Below are 13,282 nucleotides of genomic sequence, written 5' to 3'. Positions count from 1 at the left end.
AAGTCGGCGGCTCTCGTGCCCGGCCACTTTCCCTGCGCGATTCCCTGAGCTCCCTGCAGGAGGAGAAAGTCCCCGGCGGGTCGGGATGGCGTAGTTGCGCCGCGGCGCAGCAGCTGCCGGAGCTCGCGGCCGCCGGGCGCTGGGCGGGGAAACTTTGCTCTGCTTTCCTGCAACTTGTGGCGGGTGGATCTCCGTTTGACACACTGCCTCCGAGGTACGTGCGGGCTCAGCCTAGCGGCGCTGCAGCCCGCGCCGGGACGCCCTTGGCCGCCAGGCTAGCCCAGCACCCGTGCCGGCCGAGGGCTCTCCAGGCTGCGCGGGGGCTGTTGGCGTTGCGCTAGGTTCCGCGCCTGTTTCCCGGCCGGGATCGCTCCGGCCGCCCGGACCCCTGGGCTTCTTGGGGGCGGCGTTGGTCGGTTGGTGTTTACGCTGTGAGGTGCACAGGGGAGCGGCCGTCCCGGGTGGGCAGCGCTCCGGGCGATGCGGTGTGCTGGGGAGGACATCTGCTCCGCGCCTGCCCTCACTCTTCCTTTCCGCGGTTTCTTCTGACCTCCGCGGGGCGCGCTGGCCACTTCCCACCAGGCGCGTGACACCGTCGGTGGGAAAGATTTGTTGTGGGTTTATACTCAATTGCCATTGCAGAGGCTGCGGCCCCGGCACTGGCGCACCAACAGGAGCTTCACTCCCCGCGGGCCGCGCCCTCAGGGTGCACTGCGGGCGGCGCCGAGCGCTGCAGCCCAGAGTCCCGCAGAGAATCCTCCCTCCCGCTTTAACTTGCTAGCCACCTTTCCCGGTTTATTTTGAAGGCTTCCCTTAGCATGTTCATTTGGTTAGAATAATCTGGAAACTCTTGGACTGTTGCTAGGAGAATCTTCTTGCAGTCTTGTTCTTATTAGGGCATTTGCTTCACTTTCCAGAATCATTTAGTGTAGGGAACCAGCTTGTCAAACTTGAATTACCTTGACAGTGTGTGTGTGTTAGTTGCTCATTCATGACCGACTCTGCGACTCCATGGACTGTAATGGACTGTGGCTAGCTCTCCAGGCTCCTCTGTCCATGGGATTCTCCAGGCAAGAATACTGGAGTGGGTTGCCATTCCCTTCTCCAGGGGATCTTCCCGACCTGGATTTCCTGATTGGCAGGCAGTTTCTTTACCATCTGAGCCACCAATACTGGCTCCCACCTTGACCGAATAGAACTTAATGGATTTAGTGTCTACAAAAAAGAGCTGAGAGAAGAAAATCACTCCATTTCCTTAGCTGTGAAATGGGAATAATAATAGTATTGGCCTCAATGTTACTGTGAGGATTGAATGATTTAAAATATGTAAAGTACTAGAACAGTGCCTGTGCACCGCTATTAGCTGTGCTTGTCCTGAGCCCAGTGGAGACTGGACCGGAGCGTGGAGGGTAAGGGATGGTAGGAATGACAGACTAAGATGGGGAACCAGACTTTTTCTGAACTCTGCATCCCTTCCAAGAGAAATAAGCAATCGGTTTGGGAGGAGATAAGTCTCCCACAAGTAGCAAAGCACATGTCAAGACCTTTTAATTTTCCTGGAATAGTACTTTAGGTTGCAAACAGGTACTCCAGTGTGAAATTAGCTACTTTCTTTCCGGAAATAATAAAAGCTAACGTTTATTGGGCCCAAACTCTGTGCCAGACACTCTCCTAAATGCCTTATGGACACTTAATCGTTACACCAACTCTCTGGAAAAAACACTATTAATAGCCCTAATTTGCAGATAAGACACTAGAAGTTAGTTACTTGCCCAGGCTATTACACAACTGTTAGTTCTGTCTGATTCCAGAGCAAGCTTAGCCACTCAGCAGAGAGCAGCAAGTGCAGTCAGATTTGTGTGCGGTGAGTCTGGGCAGCTTTTCCCATCCTTCAACTTCCCACTGAGTTGAACACACATCTCTTGAAACACAAATCAGGTATCCGTGATTAATTTAGGTGATCTACCCATGGGGGTGCCAAATTTCAGCTTCTCTGAAACTGGCTCCAAGTAATTATAAATAGAACTCTGATTTATATTAATTAATTTAGATCTTTAAACTTCATTTCTCATATTAATTCTCTAGACATTGTTGGTCAGGGTTACTTGGCTTCCTTAGGAAACAGCTTGGGGTTGGCACAGGAGGCAGGGAAATAATTCTTACCCCCTCAAGGGCTATTAAAATGAAATTGATTTCATGCCATTGTGTCAGTTAAAGGATGTTGCTCTGTTTCTTGATGTTCTCTGCTTTTGGCTTCAATTCTGCATTGTTTAGTGTTTCAAGGCTTCAGCATGTTTTCAGCCCTTCAGTTTCTCTTTGTCATTTGTCAACTTTAATTTTTCCTGTTTTGATGGAATCTGACCATTACATGGCACCTTTGCTTAACAACTGTTGACCCAGCTCATGTTTTTAAACATAAAAATCACCAACTTACTTTTGAACCCCAGCACTTCAAAGGCAACCCCTGGGGAATTCATTGTTATTTTGAGTATTAGCCAATAGGGGGAGCATAGCACACTATGTATTGATGTCTGTTAGGCACCTAAACCAGTTTTTTTTTAGAGTATTCAGCATACATTTCAGGAATGGAAAATGTTGTGGCTTTATCTAGCAAAATAACCAACTTGCTTTCTGACTTGACTTTGGAGAACTGGGTTTAATTTCAACTGATGAGTGTAAGAATAACTTTGAGGACAGGGCCTATGTATTGGATATATGTCTAGAACTCTGTGGTGTATGGACAGATATTAAATACACACACAGTTTATTTCCATTTGTTTTCATTAAGAGGCATATGTAAAATAATTTTGTGTACTTTGAATAATATTTTAAACTATCTAGGGGAACTGGGAGTCCAGAGAGATACATTGTGAGTTCTTTTGTAATGAAGCTCATTTGTCTTTTGTAGAAGAGTGGATATAGTGAATTTGTTCTCAGGAAGGCTGGTGTTCTCACAATCCTGTCATTATCATTTTTCATTAACATCTGAGTGCAAGACAATAAGGAATTGTTAAATTGAGTTTCTATTCCAGAACATTCTTCAGAGGCTTATATTTTAGTATGATAATAGTTCAGAAATAACATGTTTGTTTAGTATAGATGCAGTGTGTCTACAGATAAATATATAAGCAATATTTAGGAATTAACATGCTTGGAAAAGCAGTTACACTAACTTTTTAAAAAAGTTTTTCATCTCTGCAATTTTGTAGGTCAGTTTCCTTTCTTGCTTCTTGAGTATCAGGTACTTTATTTCATTTACCAAGTTAGGGTCAAGTGGATTTTATTTTAAAGTAACTTTCAAACTTAGTCCTTTCTTTCTAAATCTCAGTACTGCAGTTACACTTCAGAGTAGCATTTTATTTAGTCTAGTTTTCCATGGTCTTTTAGTTTACTTATTCAGCAAACTTGTAGCAACTCCCAAGTCCCTAATAGGCTTAAGGTTACTGGTGTTGGAGTTAGCCAGTCCTCTGATAGCAGGATGCCTTAATGCTTCCTAGGGTTTAGGAAAGCCTGTTTGTTTGTTTTTTTAACCACCATTATTGACAAAATTGGTTTGCTTAAAGAGAAGTATTGTCCCATTTTTTTGAAGATTCAAAGGAATTAATCTTTCTTTTTGCATGCAAACTTGATTATATCTTGTAAAAGTCAAGTGATTCTTGCTTTTCTGAGGGCCTGCTCTGGGCCTAAGCACACAGAGAACTCAAATGTCCTTTGAGTACTAAGAAGGTGATCTCTGCAGACTCTTTAATACCTAACTGTTGACCAACTTCCCAGGATCATAAATTTGTGGAAATTTCTGACTTTACATTTTAAGCATAACAGGTAGAACCATTAACATTTAGAGGATCACTGGTAAGTATCAACATTGCTGTAATATTTTTCCTGGATGAATTTGATCCGTGGTCATTTTAAATTACCCCTGTTCTTGATAATCCATTTTGAAACTGTATTTTTTTCTTCCCTCATTGCTGTTGGACAAAAACTAATTATAATTGTCAGGTTCATTAGTTAATGAGGACACTCTGGCTTTTCTCCTTTTTTTTTCTTTTAATTCAACAGTTATTTTATAAATGATTTTATCTCTGTTTCAGTGTCTCCACTGGAGCGTTTTGCTTATATTTTTAAACTTCTTTTGAAATTTTGAAACTTAAAATGTTAACTACATTTTGAACTTTGCATGATTCAAGTTAGATAGTGATTTGGGGGTCTTTAACTTAAGAGCAATCTTGTATTGCCTTTAGGAACATGGATAGTTTGGAATATAAAAGAGTGAATCTAGGGCATTTGAGGCTTCCACATCTTCAGAGTAACACTTGGAATGACAGCGTTGTCTTTTTGTAGCGTTTCATAAAGCACAAGCTATTGCTGATTTGTTCGGTTTTTAGTCAAGCTGAAATAAATCACAGCTTCGAAGTGCCTTACAAAAAAGGATTTAGGTCCATTTCCTGGGCTCTGTCCATTTCTAGATTTCTTGTTTTATTTCTTTTGAAATAGCACATTTGTTTGTTAACTGACATTGAGATTTATTTTCTCTGTTTGCAAAGTTTTAAGATTTAGCACAGATTTCCGAGCCTCTTGCTTTCTTTTAGGAGGACATTGTTTTTATTTCTCCACCAAGACGTGCAGTATTTAATGTTTGAAGCACCATTCTTAAATTTTCTGCATGGGGCCCCTCTCATTTGGACCTTCTTCTGCATGTTTTATTCTTCAGTTTTCTAGGTCAAACAACAAGACTTAGTAGGCTGACAACTAAAGGTATAAGGGATGGAGACCATATTTAAAATTGAGATTATCCCCCAAGGTCTGAAACATGGTCTCCAGAAGCACATCCTTAGGCTATCTTGTTAGTTCCTGCTTAAGATAATTAATTATAGAAAAAAAAAGGTTAAGTCTGTTGCTAGTGCTGGTGATTCCTTTAGCCTGACAAAGTTCATTTTTAAGATTTAATTTTAAATTGTTGCCACAGTAATAATTTAGAATCTAGTCTGACGTGTCAGCTCTGTCTTCACTTTAAGAAAAAGGATGGTGATCCAGAGGCATATACTTTCCCTTAATTCTTGGACTCTGGGAGAAAGGGGACTTCAGGGTTGGGTACTTTTTGCAGAAGAAGGAAGAAGCACCTGCTTGTTTGTGCTTCCAAGCTCATAATTCATTTCCCTGGTACAGGCTGAAGGTCAGCTTTTTGTTTGAATTTGCCGATGGGCCATTTGTAAAAACACATTTAAGTTGATTAGTCCCTGAAAAAAAATGATCTTTAGAAAACAATCTTTACAGATACTAGTCCTTGAGCTCTCCTGTGATCAGATTGCCCTGGGAAAAGGTCTGGAGTTTACAGATGTGATGGCTAAGCACCAGTGATGGGTAAGAACACCAAGTGGACCAGGTGGACGGCCTAGCAGAACTTAGGGTTTCTGTTTTTTAATTCTGATTATACTATTTTATTAATGGAAACTTGATGAATACTTAATTCCATTTGGTGTGTGAAAAGATTCCCTTTTGGGAGTATAATTCCGTTAGCATTTTTAGTGATTTATGTGTTTTGACATATGAAATTGTTCATTGGATGCAAAAATACACTGGTGGCTATTTGCAAATTTCATTTTATAATTAACTGCATGAGGATTGCTGGAATAGAATGTTGCTTTTTTTTTTTAATATTTGGAAGGTTATTTGAGGTGAAATATTTAGATTCCAATCTCAAGACCTTGTGTTCATGTGGTACCCTAAATACTTTTGTGTGATACTCCCCTGTGTTGTTTTGAGTTATCTCTTTTCTGGTATTTTTCTTTAAAACAAAATGTACTCAAACACAAAACTCTCCTTCTGAGTGTCCATAAAGAATAAATATCTCATTTTACTATATTACATTTTGTGCAATTGACTGGCAAATGAAATTCAACTTTGAGGGAAAGCACCATTGACTCATTACATACATTTTGCATCACTGCATGTAAGGTCTTCCCTATATGTGTGGGAGAAGTTTCTGATCTTCCAAATGGGTATGTTTACTATTGTTGGTCTCTATTTGTCAAATCCTTTCTGAGCAGACAGTCCTCTTAGTTTCTTATTTTTGTGTCTTTATAGAGATAGTTAGGGCTTCCTGGGTGGCTCAGTGGTAAAGAGCCAGTGCAGGAGATGCACAGAGATCTCTCCCTGGGTCGGAGAGATCCCCTGGAAAAGGAAATGGCAACCCATTCCAGTAGTCTTGCCTAGTGAATCCCACAGACAGAGGAGCCTGCAAGCTATAGTCCATGGCGTCACAAAGAGTCAGAAAAGACTTAATGACTAAACAACAACAACACAGCTACTTGCTGTATGTTTATAATGTGCCCTCTGAATCATGAAAAAATCCATAGCAGCTGCTTTGTTTTGAATCCATCATAATCATCCAGTACAAAGCTGTGCAGCCATTGGATGCATCATGTTTTTGACACAGGAGCCAGGAGAATGATGACCTACTTGATACATTTCATATTTTGGGGGGTACATATGCTTTTTTCAGTTTGTGGCCTCTTTGTTTCATTTCTAGAATGGCTGCTATCTAAGATATTGAAGGTTTTAATTTTATTCAGTGTGTGGGCAAACAGGGAGATTTCCCGTAGAAGCAGTTCTACCAAATTTAAAAAAAAAAACACTTCCAGAAAGTATCCTATATAGATACCTTGTTAGATAAGGCTTTGATGATGTTCAGATGGGAAATAACTGAACACAAAGCAGGCTTCCACTTAGCTTCATTGAATAGGGGGGCTAGGAGAGAGGGGGGAGTGTCTAATTTGTCAGGGGAAAATTCACTTTTGCATAATATAAGGCATTTAAATTTAAATTTTTTTGGGGGGATTAATATATATTTCTAGTAGTTACATAGGTAAGAGGTTTGCAAAAGAAATTTTGCTAAGGTTGAGATTCTGTAGTTGGCAACTCTTATGACCCTGAAGATCCTGTTCCCTGAAGCCAGGAAAAAGCAGTCTGTTTCCAATTATAAATCACAAAAATAGGGAAATTAGGCCAAGAAAAATGATCATTTTGGGGGTTGGGTTGATTTTTTTCAGAGGGTAAAGGAGAAAGGACCATAGGCGCACAGTAAAAAAAAAAATCTGCTATTCTGTTGGCTTTCAATTTTTTTTTTTTTTCAAGCAGTCTGTATTGGAAATTAAGAATAATTTTAGGTTTAAAGACATTTCCTCCTTCAGCTCCTTTTTGTTTCTCAGAGTGCAAATAGAGGAGCAGTTAGGCAGCTTCTGCTGACACTGAGGGGCTTGGTCCCCGTGTTTTGGGACCCAGCTGGTATTACTGGTAAAGCCTTTTCCTGTCTGAATGGTGCCAGATATGGCTTTCCAGCATCATCCCAGCTGGTTGGGGCTATGGTTTATTTATTACACTTTATACTATGCTTTGTGGGCTTTCTCCTGTCTCAAACCGTAAAGAATCTGCCTGCAATGGAGGAGATCCAAGTTCGACCCCTGGATGGGGAAGATCCCCTGGAGTGGGGAGTGGCAACCCACTCCAGTATTCCAGTATTCTTGCCTGGAGTATTCCCTGGACAGAGAAGCCTGGCCGGGCTACAGTGCAAGAGGTGGCAAAGAGTTTAACAGGACTGAGCCACTAACACTTTCACTTCTTTCTTTTCCCCATACTATGCTTTGAATGAAGATGTAGTCCCTACGGATTAGTATAAAGCTGCTCTGGGAGAAAGACTAGGTTTGCTAGTGTGAGAACAGTCGGAGGTGAGAAGCCTAACTGGGAGTTGGGTGACGTGTGAGTGAATCTATTGTCCTCAGCACTTGTCGGAAGCAACTAGCCTTTCTTAAATACAGCCTGCTGCTAGTTTCAGGATTAGTGGTCCCATGAGACCCAGGTGTTAACTAAGAAATCTCCTTTCTACTGCCAGAAGATCACCAACAGATCTTGGTTCCTGTTTCTCACACCTTAAGCCTCCAGAGTGTTGAATAAAACTTTCCCGATGGTACAGAATCTTTCATAACAACATCGTCCTTCGGGGCTAGTGGTGTTCAGCGATTGGCTCTTTTCTTCTCACCTCTGGCAAACTCCTCGGCCTGCAGCGGGCGGGCTCCCACGCCCACTGCACCGTCACCCCAGATGGGCGGGTGCCAGAGAAGGTGCGAAGTGCAAAATTCCGAGCTTGTTTTCAGTCAGCATCTTAAGTGTCCTCTCTCTGGTGCCTTACTCTCTCCCACGTTTTATTACCTTGGTTTCCTGGAACTACTTTGTCCTGGTTTCCCCCACTTCCTGCCCGATCTCTTCAGGTTTCCTTCTCAGTGCTTTTCTGTGTAGGTCGTTGTTTTCCAGCTTCCATGTTTCCCTCCACTCCTCCATCATTCAATGGCTCATATTTTTCGGTCACAGTGGTCACCTAACTCCCAGTTTCATGCGTCTGTCTCCTTATTTCCAGCAACTACCTGGCTATTCTGTCAGTTTTTCTGTTAAAGCTAAGCCCCATGGCGGTCCAGTGGTTGAGACTTCCTGCTTCCATTGCAAAGGGTGTGGGTTCCATCCCTGTTTGGAGAACTAAGATACCAGATGCCCCTGGTATGCGTGCAGTCGCTCAGTCGTGTCAGACCCTTTGCAGTTTCATGGACTGTAGCCCGCCAGGCTCCTCTGTCCATGGAATTTTCCAGGCAAGAATACTGGAGTGGGTTGCCATTTCCTACTCCAGGGCATCTTCCCAACCCAGGGATTGAGCCTGTGTCTCTTTGCATTTCCTGTTTTGGCAGGCAGATTATTTACCACTGTGCCATCTGGGAAGACGTGACATGCCCCTGGAGAGGGCTGAAAAACAGAAGAAAACAACAACAATAAAACCAAAAAACTAAGTCCCAATCCCAGCATACGATTTCTCTGTGGTCCCCAGCCCCTAACTCCTGTATTTCACATGTCAGTAAGTGGCACCAGTTGCCAAGTTAGGATCCTCAGGCATACTCAACTTCCTTTTGCTTACCTCCTCCAGCCGACTCACACCAATCTCATGGTGTCTTACTTTTAGCAGATCTCAATTGGTATTTCGGAGAAGGCAATGGCACCCCACTCCAGTACTCTTGCCTGGAAAATGCCACGGATGGAGGAGCCTGGTAGGCTGCAGTCCATGGGGTTGTTAAGAGTCGGACCCGACTGAGCGACTTCCCTTTCACTTTTCACTTTCATGCATTGGAGAAGGAAATGGCAACCCACTCCAGTGTTCTTGCCTGAAGAATCCCAGGGATGGGGGAGCCTGGTGGGCTTCCATCTATGGGGTCGCACAGAGTCGGACACGACTAAAACGACTTAGCAGGAGCAGCAGCAATTGGTATTTTCTTTATTTTCCCTGAGTTCCAGGAAACTTTATTTATGGACACAGAAATTGGAATTTCATATAATTTCCAATGTATCATGATGTTTTATCATTCCTTTGACTTTTCTCCATCATTTTAACATGTAAACACCAATCTTAGCTCTACAATAGAGATTGGCTAACTAGGTCTATAGGTCAAGCCCTGCAATTGGCATGTTCTTCTCTATTTCCAAATCATCATCTCACCTGGATTATTACAGATGTATTCCAGTTGGTTTTCCTGGTTTCAGTATCTTTCTCTCAAATTGTTCGTCCATTATGATTGGTACCTTCTAAAATACAGATCTGTGTTTTCCTTTCTTTTATTTAAAATATCTGCTGTTCCATTATCCTTGGCATGGGATGTCTGGTTACTCACAACGTAGCCCAGCCTACTTTTTAGCTATTTTCCTTCACTTCTCCCATGAACCTCACTGTGCTCCTACAAGACTCCTTATGTTTTCCAGAGCACACCCTGTGCTCTCATGCCCTGTTCCTTTAGTACTGGTCTTTTCTCTAGCATCCCCTCCTTGTCCTTCTTTCCAGTGGCCCCCTGTTTAACTCCATCATCACCTTCTCTGCTGAAGTTTCACGTGGCTCTTCCTGGCAGGTGGTTGATTGCTTCCTCCCTTTATTTCTCTTAGAGTCTTTCTCCTGCTGCCTCCTGAGAATTTACTTTCTTCCTCTCCAGACTTCCCTAGAGCAGGATTGAGTCTTCCCATCTTTGTAACCTGGGTGTGTGGCGTGGGCATGGCCATATATGTTGTCAAATGGAATTCTTCAACTTGGTTCCACTTCTGTTAAAGCTTGAGGGAAAGATCAAGTTTGCAGTTGATATGAATTGTAACTGTAGAAAAGACAAAGGAAATCAACTCAGAATCATGTAGTTTAGGATTAGATTGGGGCTTAGAAATAATCCTTTCCAAGCCCCTCTAAAGATGAGGACAGCCAGGTACAGAGAGCTTGGGTGGTCTGCCCAAGATTGCAGGGCGGGGAGCAGTGCTTCCCTCTGCCCCTCTCCAGGAGTCTCCACCCAGTAGCCAGAATGGCCCTGATAAAACCTAAGTCAGATGCTGTCATTTCTCTAATTAAAACACTCTTGTTCCTGTCTTTCTCAGCGTAAAACCCCCAATCCTTATAATGATCCATAAAGCCTTAACCAGCCCATGACTCCCTTGCCTGTTACCTCTTTGACTTCACCCTCTATTTTCTGGCCTGCTTACTCTACTCTAGCTACTTGACCTGCCTTCCCTTTCCCATACCAGACACACTCTGTCTCAGGGCCTTTGCATGTGCTGTTTTCGTTGCTTGTAATGTTTTTCTCCCAGATATCTACACTGTTCACTTCTTAGGGTTAGGGTTAGGTCCTTACTTGAAACAAACATGCACACAAACAAACCTTCCTGTCTTGCTTCTCTGTTTTATTAATTTTCTCAGCATTTATCTCTGCCTCATGTATAATTATATATCTTGTTTATAGTTTTGGTCTCCCCTGACTAGAATGTAAGCTCCACAATGTCAGGGATTTTTGTATATTTTATTCCCCTTTGAATCCCCACACAGACCTGGCACTGACTGAGCAGGCAAATAGATAAATATTTGTTGGATGAATATGTAAATGAGAGGAAGCAAGATTTGTGGTTTCTTGTAGATCCAGTTAAATGTACACTTATGGCATTGAAAAGGGAACACTATCAGGTATGTCTGGAGGGAGAATCTGATTTTTCAAAAATCCACATTCAAGACCTGTCAGACTAGAACACTGACCTCTTTAATTGTCTGACTTGAAGCAGTGACAGTGGGCTCTGCTCAGCCTTAAAGTGGTTTGGGAAGACTCCCATTTTACCTCTAACAGGCTAGGGCTTGCTGTGGTTTCTCTCTGCCTGTGGCTTGCCCTTTAACCCATGGGACTACGAAGATGAAAAGTAAACACGGCATTAAACAGAAGAGCTGGGGGAGAGGGTATGGGGGCAGAGGAGCAGAATTTCCTTGTGGCCCTGACATCTTCCTTGGCTCTGGGCCCATGCACAGGGCCTCTCACTGAACCTTCTAGAGTTGCTTCGGGTCTATGCCCTAAGGAATGGTCTTGAGACTGCCAGGCCAAACTCCTGAGTTTTGCTTTGATGTTCTAATTTCTTTGAAAAGAATTGTTTAGTTTAGACAAAAAAGACATTGGAGTATCAGATCAGATCAGTCGCTCAGTCGTGTCCAACTCTCTGCGACCCCATGAATCGCAGCACGCCAGGCCTCCCTGTCCATCACCAACTCCCGGAGTTCACTGAGACTCACGTCCATCGAGTCAGTGATGCCATCTAGCCATCTCATCCTCTGTTGTCCCCTTCTCCTCCTGCACCCAATCCCTCCCAGCGTCAGAGTCTTTTCCAATGAGTCAACTCTTCGCATGAGGTGGCCAAAGTACTTGAGTTTCAGCTTTAGCATCATTCCTTCCAAAGAAATCCCAGGGCTGATCTCCTTCAGAATGGACTGGTTGGATCTCCTTGAAAAAATTAAATTACTGTCTTAATTTTGAAGAAAGGTTTTAACCCTTTTCAGGACAGCAGTTGAAATTACCATTTGCACGCTTCCCTAGTGGTCCAGTGGTTAAGACTGCGCTTCTACTGCAGAAGGCACCAGTTCTATCCCTCATTAGGGACATTCTGCATGCTGTGCAGTGTGGCCAAAAAGAAAAAAAACAAAAACGAAATTACTACTTGCTTTTGTCAGTAGTGCTGGTTGCGGGTATGGTCCTTTGAAACCGATGACTTAAACCCAAGGGGTAGTAAATTCTGTTTCTGAAGAAGCATCCAATTCTTGGGGTAGGGGGTTGGGTTGAGTATAGAGCTAATTTATATTAATGTAACAGTCATTTTAGAGTTACTTACCTCTCTCTCTTTTTGTGATAACATCAGTATGGTTTCTACAGAGCCCGCCTCATCAGGACAGGAAGCTCAGCCAAGGAAGTCAAAGGCTTAGAAGGGTGTTATTGGCCCTATACAAAGCTGTAGCATAATTTAACCCTGGGATTCAAAACCATCAAAATTGAAAGTAAATTGTCTTGAATGGAGCTGTTGTCAGTGACCTAGTTAAAAATCAAAGCTACCGTTTCCTGAACACTAAGAGCATATGAGCTCTCTGAATAGTGCCTAGTACATGGTTGTTGTTTACTTGCTAAGGCACATTCAACTTTTTGTGACCCATGGACTGTAATCCACCAGGCTTGTCTGTCCATGGCATTTCCCAGGCAAAAATACTGGAGTGGGTTGCCATTTCTTTCTCCAGGGGATCTTTCTGACCCAGGGATTGAACTTGTGTCTCCTGTGTCTCCTGCATTGGCAGGTGAATTCTTTACCGCTAAGCCACCAGGGAAACTCTGGTACATGGTGCTGGTGCTGCTAAGTTGCTTTAGTCGTGTCCGCCTCTGTGCGACCTCATGGACTGTAGCCCACCACATTTCTCTGTCCATGGGATTCTCCTGGCAAGAATACTGGAATAGGTTGCCATGCCCTCTTCCAGTGGATCTTCCCAATCCAAGGATTGAACCTGCATTTCTTAGGTCTCTTGCATTGGTAGACGGGTTCTTTACCATTAGTGCCATCTGGTAATTGGTTCAGTTCAATTCAGTTCAGTCGCTCAGTTGTGTCCGACTCTTTGTGACCCCATGAATTGCAGCATGCCAGGCCTCCCTGTCCATCACCAACTCCTGGAGTTCACTGAGACTCATGTCCATTGAGTCGGTGATGCCATCCAGCCATCTCATCCTCTGTCATCCCCTTCTCCTCTTGCCCTCAGTCCCTCTCAGCATCAGAGTCTTTTCCAATGAGTCAACTCTTCGCATGAGGTGGCCAAAGTACTGGAGTTTCAGCTTCAGCATCCTTCCTTCCAAAGAAATCCCAGGGCTGATCTCCTTCAGAATGGACTGGTTGGATCTCCTTGCAGTCCAAGGGACTCTCAAGAGTC

At 43.3% G+C, this 13,282-nt stretch overlaps 1 protein-coding gene across 3 annotated transcripts in view; it reads left to right on the top strand.

Annotated features, from left to right (window-relative positions):
- Nucleotides 1-6: 6 nt before the first annotated feature.
- The window catches only part of TGFBR3 (transforming growth factor, beta receptor III), a 210,077-nt gene continuing 196,801 nt past the window's right edge, over nt 7-13,282 (top strand). For all 3 annotated transcript variants that reach the window (XM_010860427.1, XM_010860425.1, XM_010860426.1), the window contains exon 1: nt 7-214. The gene's annotated coding sequence lies outside the window, so the exon portion shown is untranslated. The remainder of the gene's footprint in view (nt 215-13,282) is intronic.

This window comes from Bison bison, unplaced genomic scaffold (genome assembly GCF_000754665.1).
Source record: "Bison bison bison isolate TAMUID 2011002044 unplaced genomic scaffold, Bison_UMD1.0 scf7180017864466, whole genome shotgun sequence".
In the NCBI taxonomy this organism is placed as follows: Eukaryota; Metazoa; Chordata; class Mammalia; order Artiodactyla; family Bovidae; genus Bison; species Bison bison.
The sequence above is the reverse complement of the archived record's forward strand: the minus strand, read 5'-3'. Positions and strand labels throughout refer to the sequence as shown.